At 32.7% G+C, this 10887-nt stretch overlaps 1 long non-coding RNA gene and 1 other non-coding gene across 2 annotated transcripts; both read left to right on the top strand.

The window, feature by feature from the left end:
• Positions 1-266: 266 nt before the first annotated feature.
• Positions 267-1756, top strand: LOC109617218 (uncharacterized). The gene is made up of 3 exons (XR_002198362.3): positions 267-455; positions 725-845; positions 1583-1756. It is a non-coding gene; the product is annotated as an uncharacterized lncRNA (long non-coding RNA).
• A 4954-nt stretch (positions 1757-6710) lies between these two features.
• LOC105349078 (uncharacterized) lies at positions 6711-9473 on the top strand. Its single transcript, XR_010714947.1, has 3 exons — positions 6711-6869; positions 8213-8333; positions 9293-9473. It is a non-coding gene; the product is annotated as an uncharacterized protein (transcript).
• The last annotated feature ends 1414 nt before the right edge of the window (positions 9474-10887 follow it).

Below are 10887 nucleotides of genomic sequence, written 5' to 3'. Positions count from 1 at the left end.
TTCGAAATGATGTATATATATATATATATATATATATATATATATATATATATATATATATATATATATATATATATATATATATATATATATATATATATATATAAAATAGGTTCTTATTTTTGTTTATATTTAATATGTTTCAAACAGCTACTAAAATGCAAGTAATATAAATAACGAAGAGGTTTACAATGTTAAAAAAAATTGATGAGTAATTAAATGACCTTCGAAAAGATGTTCTCGGCTGCAAGAAAAACGTCTTGTACTCTTCTGTAATATATAAGGTGCACGTGAGAATGAAGTCAGTCGAACACAGCATAAAACATGACAAATTGTTCGGTTTGATTTAAATTCACTGATTTCTGTACCGATGGAGCGTTTAATTCGTGTTGTTTCTATTTTTTCTCTTCTTTATGCATATTCTGAAGCTGTTTGCTGGGCTGTAAGAGGATATGGTAAATAAATTCTATTGCGTTTAGAGATATAAAAAGTGGATGGACAGAAAGATAGTCAAAGATGTTTTTATTTAAAACGCATCTCTTGAATTATATTTTCTATTAGCATTTTATTGCACAATCAAAATGTAATGAAATACCTTAAAATATAATGCATTTAATTGTATACATCATAAAGAAAACAATCTATGATTTAATAGTATATGCTTTGATTTAATAGTATATGCTTTATACCGTGTGTATTTTTGATATTGCTTTTTGTGGCTTAGGGCACTGTTGTCATTATGGAGAAATAACTCTGTTACCGGGTCAGAGTTATGAAAATACAACTGGTCCTTACTGTTATCAATGCATATGTTCTGGGGATGGAGACAGTTTACGTTGTTGCGGGTGAGTGAAAAGTAACTAGTACATTTTTATATATTATTAATCACAAGCTGATAAAAATTGATTACCAACATTTAAATATGCTTCTTTGAACATGCCGAGTAAATCGCTGAACAAAATCTGTGTATTTGTATCGACGGGGTGAGTTTCAATATTGATTTTAAATTATTTGATAAATTATCTTTTAAGATACAACTCTTCGTTTAAAAATGATAATATTTATAGCTAAAGTTTGACACAGCAGGGCACGTGTAAACCACGAGGGGCACGTGTAAACCACGAGTCGCAAAGTCCAAACACGCAACTCTTTTGTACGTTAGGAATAATTTTTCTTTAATTGATTGTCGTTGTTATTATCGCTGATGATTGAATGTTCCAAAAAGGAATTTGCAATTGGTCAATCGTCAGCCGTATAAAAAATATCAGTTAAGAATTTTTCATCGATTTAAGATCTAAAAGTTTTCATCCACGTAAAAAAAAATACAAGAACTCAAATGGTATGCTACATACAGATTCAAATTGTACTCTGTGAAATAATGCTTTAATGATAAAAAAGCAATATATAAGGTTTCAACATACTTGAATAGACTCAACTGAGTGAATTTTACCATGTCAATTTAAAAATCAACAGTCAAAATGATAATTCTTAGTATTTCACCATTAACCGGCGGCAACTGATTGATTTAGAAATTCAACAAATGCATCGGCAATAAACGTTAGAATTTTAAATTTCATTGCAGCATTAGCAGAATTATCACGAGTCTTCCAGACACCTGTGAAATAATTCAAGAGGGATGTCACCAAGTAGCCGTCAGCAAGAATGACATAAGCAAGCCATGTGACGGACCGGTAACACAAGTTGTTGGATGAAATGTCTAAAAAATAAAACAAAAGATTAAATGTTTGTACCGTCTGTTCCCTCGATAATTGTAATCAATCAATTATCACCACAAAAGTGCATTTGAATTTAAGGTAATTAATTGTATAATTACAATTTGTTGCAGATAAACTTTATCAAATTAGATTTGAGAAAAAACATTTATTGAAGTAAAGCAGATAGAACATATACAATTGTGTAATGGAAATGTACTAAAACCATGGTTTACATATGTACCTACAACATATGTTTACAGTTACTGTTCAATGCTCCTAAAGTTAGAGAGCGGAAGTTTTTTTTCTAAGTATAGGGGCATAGCTCTGTCAAATATCATAAAACTGGACAACACTAGATTTACCTTTATTTTCTGGTAAAATGATATACATGTATTTTTCATGTAAGAACTAAAAATGGCTACCGACAAGAACAATTGTTCTTGGCAAATTTTCGGGACCGCCAGTCCCTTCTTCAGGACACTACAACTAACACTACGAGAGAAACTATAAAAAGACAAATATGTTTGAAATAGTTTTGATTCACAGTGCTTGAGAAGTGTTTGTTGGCAATGCTGCCGATTGTATTGGAATGATCAATCGACTGCTACATGTAACTTCACGCCTGATTGAGTTAATTCGTTAGTTAAATTTGACGTCCACGTTAATTAAGAACAATTTAAACCCTGTTGTTAAGTCGAATGGCGCTTAGTTTAGAGGCGAATTATTAAATTAATCTTATGAATTGACTTTACAATGAATCAGAGTTTGATGTAAAGTAGAAAAAAGGAAATAAATTAAAATTAAGAAATATTAATTCTAACAAATAAAAGAAAGTAAAGGAAACTTATAACTGAATTAAAGAGGCGCCGTTGACCGTTTTAATGAAGTTAATTTGCTTGACACTAGTGTCATGTCTTCCCATTTGTGGCCACTCATATTGAAATTCCCTGACGAGTTGATCTTACATGAAGAGCGGTGGTTGTTGATTCTTCTGCGGAGGTCATCTGTTTTACCAATGTATTGCTTAGAGCAAACTTTGCAACTGATGAAATAGATCACGTTGTCTGTGCGGAAAGACGTGTTGCCAACTATCTTGTGGGTGCGACCAGTGATGGGGCTCTTAAAACCGTCCATGTTGTGCTTGTGTAAAAGGCATCTGGGATCTAAGGATGTTTTAAAACCACCATTTGGCATGGTTTCGTGCATATATTTCATAATGTAATCCTTGGGCGTCCTTAACCTAGTTGCCTACATAACCATTTAGCCTTGACTGATTTTCAGAAAATCAAATCAGCTGTTTTCACACAGGCTTATTTTGTTTATTTACAAATTTGATAACGAACCCAACTGTTGTGTAAAGCCTGGTATTCACAGTACAATTGCTATGAACCGATTCGATCGTGTCGATTAGTTTCTGATAATAATGATCAACAACTGAACGGACTGTTAATAAACCTACATGTATACATTTTATAAAGTAAACAATGTAGACTCTTCTCATATTTTGAACAAAATAGCACAGTCGATCAGATATTTATCCACTGTATGAAATAATCATTAAGTTATGTTACATTACAAATACAGGACGCAGTTTCTCGCCCATACGACAGATGTGTAATGGTATTGGACACCTCAATATTGTGCGTACTTCCGACCAAAATAAACAATGAAATCAAGCATAATTTTACAAGCTTTTTCCTTTCCGAAATTGTTACCTTACAGCGTATACGTAGCGCATTGGGTTAGAGCGTTACCTATTAATTTAAGTTATGAGTTCGAATCTAGTTGGGTCCTTCATAGATTTTACTTTTCGAAAATAATGTATTTTGATTATGAGTTACGTTTATCACATCGATATTGACAGGTGTCCCGTACAATGCACCTTAAAACAACCGTATTTTTGCTAAAACTGCTGTTTTCGCTAATTTTCCACACATGGAAATACAGAGACGAAACATTATATAAGTAGTGCCTGTTTGGGAGATTGACACCCCGAGAAAACCATTGTCAACCGACGCAAAGCGGAGGTTGACAATGGTTTTCGAGGGGTGTCAATTTCAACTGTTAACCTCCCAAACAGGCAGTATTTATTTTATTATACTGAAATGTCTTAATTTTAGAGAAACGTTTACTGCTTTTGTACAGAAATGACGTGCATTCTACGGCGAACCGTACGCGCATATAACAATTCGTTGTGTTAGCCGTTGCCAAGTGTGTTGCTAACGTTGAGGGTAATAGAACGGATTATCAACTGCGTCTACACCAATCAGATTTCAGTATTTAACATGAAAGTATAATAATTATTATTACGTCATTTCTAATCCCCGCAGTTCTATTTAGCGATGGTTAGCCTTATCTGTACTGCGAAGTTCTGCATGCTCTATCTGCTCTGGTTGCAGAAGTATATCACAAAAATAAGAAACGCCTTGTTTTATAAAGCGTTTTCAAGATTACTCGGGTTTTATAGATCAAATGCTTTGAAAGTATAGCCAGGTCTTCGGCGTCAATTGGTGATTTTTGTTCCCTACATCACATTCACACTTGTTTAAGATTTACCATCATGGTTTGAATGCCTTATGAAATATCTGTATACTAAATGTTATTTCAGTATGTGCAACCTCTGCAAAGAAGTTGCACAAAAACTGCAATTAATTGGAATTTTTAAAAGTTCAAAGGTACAGCTCTGTCAAAAATTGCTTGATCGGACCCTAAACATAACTACCTAGATACTTTAATGATAAGTACTGAATTTCATTTAAGTATAGGCAACTTCTTTGATGGGGCATAAATGTCAGGAAAAAAGGTCCCTAATTAATATTACAGAAAAGTTCAGTGATTAACGTAATATTCTACCATGCCTTGTAACATACATGTATGTATTAACAAGGTATACGTCTTAATTTTCAGAAAATGTCGCTGTATTCCATATCTTAAACTTATCATTAACCTTTTGGAGGAAAAACCATCCTTTTGTTTCTTGAAGATGTATAATTCAAAGTTCACACTTTGCGTCCAATGAAAGCCTCTCAAAATCGAAAAAAATATATGATTTTTAGCTGGCTCTGTCGAAAGCAGAGTCCTGGCAGTAGGCAGGCAAATCGCCATTGTTACTAAAAATAGCACAACTTCAAAAGTAAACAAAAAACCAAACAGCGTCAAATTATAAGCTTCCGCTATATCAAATAGTTACTCATAGAGCCACGTTTTGTCAACAGTTTTGGTATGTTGTTTCTTTTTTTTAATTTCGAGAGACCTTTTAAGTTTTCCTATTAATAACGTGTTTTAAAAACAAGGCTATGCATTTTGGACACACACAATGCGCATGAATTTCCATAAACTACTTAGCTGCGCGTTGAAGAAATGGGGATCGAATTTATAACGCTTTTTGCAAAATTCAATGCAGCAACTGTTGAATTTTTCTGTATATACTACACGATATGCATTAAGACACACCAAAAGAGCCCGGCTTTCAGTACTTTGATTATCATATAGGAAATTATAACATATACAGCCACCTTTAAAAAGTTTTACATACTAATGGAATCTTTATTTTCCAGTAATTCGCTCAAATCCTTTTCATTGAACTTGGGAAATATCGCTTCATGATCAGCTGTTTACAATAGAATCTGCTTTTGTTATGTATAAATTTGAAACATATATCGGTTTTTCCGGAATACGTTTCCGGTCCAATAGATCGAAGTCCATTCCTTTTCATTGAACTTGGGGAAAACTCGCTTCATGATAAGCTGTTTACAATTGACTTCTGCTTAATGTTATGTATAAATTTGAAACATATATCGGTTTCGGAATACGTTTCCGGTCCAATAGATCGTAGTCCATTGACCGGCGGTTTGCACACTATTGATCAGCATTTTCATGGATCGGTTTTAATAGTAAAGAAAAACTTGATATGAATAGAAAATATACTTTTATTCTGTAATAAAGATTAGGTAACAATGTGTTTTATTTTAATTAACTTTGGCCCCTTGGGCTAAAGTTTAGACCCCATCTTTAAGCTCAATCAAATGCAAAATATATGGAATTCCTTTGGTACTCGTGTGGCCGTGGGTCTGTTGGGCACTTCATTGTAACTTTCTGAACATCTAGATGTATACCAATACAGTTTTCTTAAAGCTATACACGCTATAATTTGCGTCAATTTTGAATAAAGGGGAAAATGTATGTGTTTGATTACTAATAAAATTTTACAACTGTAAAAGATAAATATGAAATAATTTAATCATTAAAACGTTTATGTTGTAATTTGTAGAATATCTAAAATGAAATTACTCCCCGACAGACACCAACCTCTTTATATATCTCATCAACTGAATACTGTCTAAATAAATATTAAAGTCAAATTAATTTGCTACACTCTCCTTTAAGTACAAATCTTAAGTAAATTGTACGATTGACATTGACAGTTTTCTGATACGCGAATTATCATTTTAACAAAAAGTGTTATGAATATATATAAAACAATAAAATGTATTTGTATAATTAAACTAATACTAGTAAACTATAAATAATAATGCCAATGACTCTCCATACCCTGGACACGCAAAATAGATTGTTATGGAACATTATTTTCTTGATTTAGAAAAAAACCCCAGTTTTAATGATTCAAAAAGGGTCCTTTATTATTTTGTCAAGCATTCTACTCATATTTACGTTAGTACCCTGTATGTTGTCGATTTAACCCTTTAAATACACCTAGATGTAGATGCATTGGATAAAGAATAATTACGAATACACAAAATAAAATAAATTAAAAATTCAAATACATGTCCAAGTACATATTGTTTTTTAAAATTCATTTGGACTGCACCAAAAAACTCCGAATGTATGTTACAAACAGTTTTAAAAAAATGATTATTCATTGAGCAACGAATTAACCTTTCGGGGAATATGCCATCATGTCATCAACATTCAAACTATCCTTGTTATTTTCTGTAATTCATAAAGCGCACCTGATTATGACAACCATTAGAGCTAGAGGCATTGAACGAAGTATAAAATCGTGACAGGCTGCGTTATTTGGTCGTATATTTCTGACTAGTTCTGATGAGATGGAGCGTTTAATTCTGTTCATCTTTACTTTCTCCGTCTTTTTTGTGTACTCTGAGGCTGCATGTTCAACTGATACAGGAAATGGTAAGTATTTCTAATGCACTTATTTACTCGAATCAATAAATAAAGATTTGAATCAGTAGTTGTCATTCTTATTTGACTCTTGGGACCAAAAGTTTCTGGTCTTTCAAAAACTGTAGCATTTGTATTGTATACTTGGTAATATTTACACGCACTGTTCAATTACAATTTTTGAAATTCTAAACATTTTTGTTTTCTTAAAAATGATGAAAGTTTTAAAAAAACAATTACTTTTTTCCAAATTTGAATATGTTAATGCTTTTTCCCGGAGTAAAATTATTAAACAAGCTATAACTTATTTCATACTTAATGTGTATGTGCTCTAAATACAAGCATCAACAGCGAGGATTATTGAAAAGTTTAGTAGGTTTTACGCTAAGATTTTACGGTAATCTATATAAACGATATGCCGGTCTGTAAATATTAAACAGTTTTTTTTCTTCACTAATGGAAGAGTCCCGAGTCCAAAGCTAAACTACGGTAAATAAAAAGTTAAGTGTGAACGGAAAGGTTTATTATTTAAATCAAGTATAAAATGAATGAGATTTGAGTGCATCATACGAGACAGTGAAAGAAGGATGCGGTGAATTATGAGAAATCCTCTATTCGTCAATATATATCCTTGCATCAATAATGTTTTGGAAATTGCACGTTATCTTTGGTTGTCTCTTCTCGCTTCCCAATGATAAAAGACCAATATTAAAAAGTCTTGACAAATCAATATTAACACTTCATCTAATCAAAAGCGAAATATTTTTGGATAATTATGAACATATTAATATTTGTCTTAATGATAATAAATTATGATGTACAATTATAACGCATTGTTATATCTTTATATTTCAAAAAAAGTACGTTAATATGGTCCAAAAAATGAAAGTTGAATATTTTTTACGGTACTTCACTACACCCAGACTTATACTTTTTAAGACACTACGTCACAAGATTGCGATTTAAATGGTTTGTTAAATTGTTTATGTCGTTCGATTAGGTTGTATATTGTCGTCGCTCAGTGGCTAAAGTATTGGGCTTCTGAGCCGCAGATCATGAGTTCGAATCCGCCCGGAGCTTTTTCTTCATGTTAACTGAGTTAAATTTTTAAAATTGTAATTTTTCATCTAAAATTGTACGTTTTTTGCCTATTTGACTTAAACACTTCTTATCCATTATGATATCTCTCATAATCAAGTAATTTTCTGCCTATTTGAGGAAATATTTCAAGGTGTAGTCAGCCACCTTAAGTGCCTCGATTTTGTCTTACATTTAGAAATGCGTTGCCAAAATGCTCAAGCAACATATTTTCTTTACAACAAATTGTTTATTTTGATGTTTTCTTTTCTTTTTAGGGTACTATTGTCGATATAAAGGAAGAATTATTTTGCCAGGCCGAAGTTATGAAAGAACAACGGGTCCAAATTGTTTCAAGTGCACATGTTCTGAAGATGGAACATTTTTAAGCTGTTGCGAGTGAGATATTTTTATCATTTGTTTCAATGATTAAGGTGCAAATGCAGTTAATTAAACAATAAAATGCTCTTTGGTGATTCATGCGGGATGTGAAGGTGACAATATTGCAGAAAAAAATAACCTACGATAGCGGAACGCGAGTAATGTAAAAAAAAAACAAAAACCACTGCAATGGTCGCTACCTTTATACCCCGCATGAATCACCAAAGAAAGTATTTTATTGTTTATATTTTCATCTTTATAAACAAATTTATAATTTTATTTTTACTGTAAACCAACATTATTCGCGACGACTTTATATCACGATTTACTTCCGAGAAACTGGTTTGCGACGACTAATGTTCGCGACCGAGCTTTATCCAGGCCTGTGTTGTTGTAACAACCATATGACAGTAATTTGCTCGCGGCGCGAAATATTAGCTTATAACAAGGCCCTTACGAAAATTTCTCGCACGCAAATATGAGCTGGTTTACAGTAAATGAACTAAAATACTTTTAATGCGAATGAGTACGTTAGCCTACATAGAACCCGATTAATCTCTCCTAGTGGAATTTGAGTCTGACATCATCATGATTATTTCGTGTTATCCGTGATTTTTCTTAAGTCGATATAGGTTTCGACCAATCGGTAAACGGGTCATACAGATTTCAGTCCTGTCTGTTTCTATACTGATATGAATTACATGTAACAATAAGTTTCCATAGAAATAGAGGAAATCATACTCTGTAGATGTAAATATTTAGACGTAAGCTATTAATCAATATATTTGGTTGTCACTGGTTCTGCTGAGAGTAAATTAACATTTGTACACATGCCGAATATTCCGTCTAGCTTTACATGAATATAATTATTTTATATGTAAACCGTAGAAAACATATTTATTTCAATCTTAGATTTATGAATCCAAATGAAATGATAAAACAATACAACCAGTTTACACCTGTCATTTCTGTTTCAGTACTAGCACGATTATCACAAGCTTTCCGCCAGACAAATGTAAAGTTATATTGGTGGGATGTGACGAGAAAGCAGTCAGCAAATTCGACGAAAGCAAGCCCTGTCCAGGACCAATATCAGCCATTAAAGGATGAAATGTGTAAAAAAGAAACATTTACAAATAAACCATTATTTACAAATGAGCGAGTCAATCAAATAGTTGTAATAATGTTAATTTGACTTATAATTACAAAATTTCACAAGAAAATTAAACATTTTTTACCTTTGGAAATGGCTTTCTCAGCTTTTCCATTACTTCTTTGCAAATTGTAAAATCAAGTATGTTGGTACAACCCCCCCCCCCCCCCCCCAAAAAAAAATTAATTAAAACTTACAAAAGCTCATACATATGAGCGTGTTAACAAAAGGGGGTCGATTATTGCTTGCGTTTATTCATATTTAGCCCGCAAGCATATTTTATCAAATAAAATCTTTCCATTTCCTAAGCTACCGAGTTATCTTCATCCCTGTTTCTTGTGTAAAGGGGGCTTCGCCCATATGGTCTAGAACTCATCGTGGCTTATTGCATGATTGTATGTTTTTTGCTTTCCTCTTCTCAATAAATATCCCAATTCTTTCGTCAAAAAGTTTTGTCATTCAATAGCTACCTGGACTTTTTTCTTACTCCGGTGACAACTTAAAAGATAATCAAGACCTCTTTTAAAGTAAATACAACTCTTTCGAAATTCTGTAAATTAATTACATACTTGATTCAAAACAACTACACGATTACATACTCAAATCCCGTCTAATTACTATGCTCGAGGCCGATTAATAGACTTTTGTTGTTAGTTGGTTCAAATTGTGGTGATGACAGTAAAGTGAATAATTATACCATTAGGTGGCACGGGACAGTTTTTTTTTGATACATTTCATCGAAGCCAGGGAATGTGTGTTTTCGGAACTTTTTAACTAAAACTTCCTCAGTTCCCATTCAGCACAAATCCCTTTAATTCACTCTTTATAAAGCCAATCACCAAATTCTGAAGGAAATTACTAGTCAAAACCTGTAAAATTTTCTACATACTGTTATTTATGAGATTTTGACCCTTTCATATTTTGCTAATTTTTCATGATTTTTCAGCATTTTAGAACACCCAGCCAATTCACTGCAAATGGTTGACCTTCCGTACCGGGTGCATGTTGCACTATCACATGTCAGAAACTTACTGTATACAGTATACAAAGTCCCATCTACCTACTTTTTGTGATATTTACCCTCCCGTCTGTACCTTGCAATTTCACTGTGTAAAGTCACAACAACTGCCATAGCCGCAGGTTTCGCATTTAACTTCTGATTCTCATGTACCTAACATATTGCATATTAATTTCAACAAGAGACATTTCTCTAACTAAAGATAATCATTAAAAATTATTTCATGAATTTTAGCAACACTCATAAGCCAAGTACAGCAATTCTCAATTTCACAAAATATTGACAGTTACTGTATCCGAAACTGTCTCTTGCTACCTTAGAGGTAAGCTGGTAAATTTTTTCTAGGTTGCTACATTGTCAAGCTAAGCTGATAGTTAACTGTCTGTGTGATTGAGCGACAA

This window comes from Magallana gigas, chromosome 6 (genome assembly GCF_963853765.1).
Source record: "Magallana gigas chromosome 6, xbMagGiga1.1, whole genome shotgun sequence".
NCBI classification, from domain to species: domain Eukaryota; kingdom Metazoa; phylum Mollusca; class Bivalvia; order Ostreida; family Ostreidae; genus Magallana; species Magallana gigas.
Note: the sequence above shows the minus strand (reverse complement) of the source record. Positions and strands in the feature narration are given on the sequence as shown.